The following is a 2,147-nucleotide window of genomic DNA, read 5'->3' on the forward strand; positions in this document are numbered from 1 at the left end:
CTATTATTGTTATTAACAATATTATTATATCATTGTTATTACTGTTATTATTGTTGCTACTAGTACTACTACTAGTAGTACTAGTAGTAGTAGTAGTAACTATCATTATTATCATTGTTATTATTGTTATTATTATCATTATTATTATTATTACTACTACTACTGTCGTTAAGTTGGCTTATTTTTTGATTTTAAAAATTAATTGAAAATAATACCGTGTTCATTTTTACTTTTTACTATTTATTGATTAATGGTGCTAAATATGAACTTTTTCTTTTAAAGAACATACGGCAAATTATGTGTCATAATATAATTTTGCTATGCTTAATTTTGAATATTAGCATACTGGTACTTTTAAGCTTGTAAAATTTGAATCTAAACTTTTAAAAAATCTCATTTTAAACTTCACAATTCTAAATTTTCAAAATAAGATTTCGATCCAAACTTTTTGCCAATTTAAATTTCTCATAAATGTCTGCACGAAAATTGCAATCACTTCCAAATTTTAAATTTGTTTAAAAAATTTTTTTTTGGAATTTCAATATTTTAATCTGTTCTTCTTGCAACCCGATAATTAACCTGAATGCCATGGTTGTCACATCTTCCGATACATTCCGGAATTTTTGCCACTTTCTTATTCCGGTTTTTACTTTCCAATTTTCCTCTTTTTTATCTCATTTTCATCCATCTTCTAATCAAAATTCTATTCAGTTTCTTTCATTCTTTCTTTTCCTTCTTCTTTTCTTCTCTTTCTCTCATCCATCATCATTATCAAATCATTCATTCCTGAAGTTAACAATTACTAATAATTGACGATGAATTGGAAAAAAAAAAAATCATCTATCATTGGATAATTGTTGAAGATACATTAGCAATAGACGAGTTGAATAGTTTCAAATTATAATCATGCTATCATTGATCACATTTAGTGAACCGGAAGGAAATATATTTCCGGTTTGTAAGAATAGTTTCTTCAATGATAGCCGGATGTATGGCTTCATTATTGATGATGTTACAAGAATTTTCTTGTTGAATAAACATATAAATATACTCGAGAATCCTGGGCAATACTAATTGCATTACAAATATGCAATTTATATGATTACAATATTCAATCAAACGGAAAGAAGTATTATATACATGGAATTATATTTGTACATATTCCCGGTTGTAATTTACTGGGAGGTCGAGGATAATCTGAAATAAATTTTCCTCCGTCTACCATAATTGAATTGGTGAAAATTCATTGGTATATTTTTGTCTCGATAATGCATAATTAGATTAGAAATATACAAAATTATCAAATTTAGTTGACCAGAAAAAAAAAACTATATTCTTGGTAGATATTCGTAGTAAAAAAAAAAAACAAAAACAAAATCAAAAACTAATTTTAATAATTATAAAAGAATATCCAAACAAAGAGTTTTTCTTTTTTTTTTGTAAATAAAATTTCAATAAAAAAAAAAGCAAAATGAAAAATACAAAAGCGAAAAAAATTTAATTATTTTAAAAAAGTAAAGTATTTTTTCAAAAAAATAAAGTTGAAATAAAAAGCAAAAAAAGAAAAGAAATGACGCATAAAATTTGTGGTTAAAAATTGATCCAAAAGAATAATTTTGAAAAATGTGTGACAGATGTTTCGTATTTTACGATATACTAAATGAGCCTCATGGGAACCATCAAAGTAAAGTGAATGGTTAAGTATTGCTAAGATAAAAAAAAAAAAAAACGAAGAATTTTAAAAAAAAAGGCGAAATTTACATTTTTACTTTTTTTTCAAAATTTTTTCTTCGCCATTTCGAATATTTTTAGAAATTTAAAAATGAAAAATGAAAAAACAAAATGAGAAAATTGTGGGAATAAATGATAAATTTGACGTTATTGCAAAAAAAAAAAAAAAAAACAAATGTTGGCAATATTTTCTTTAAAAAAAAATAAATAAATTTCCCCTCAAATTTGTTTCTTTTTCTTATATCCAAAATTAAAATTTGTCCATTTTTTTTGAACTTTAAAGTTAGTGTGAAAATAACTGAAATTTTAAATATTTAATTTTTTTGTCATCATCATTTTTTAATATTCGCAAATAATAATAACAATAATAATGGTAATAATAATATAATAATAATAATAATAATAATAATAATAAT

Source organism: Loa loa (genome assembly GCF_000183805.2).
Source record: "Loa loa unplaced genomic scaffold supercont3.402, whole genome shotgun sequence".
NCBI classification, from domain to species: Eukaryota; Metazoa; Nematoda; class Chromadorea; order Rhabditida; family Onchocercidae; genus Loa; species Loa loa.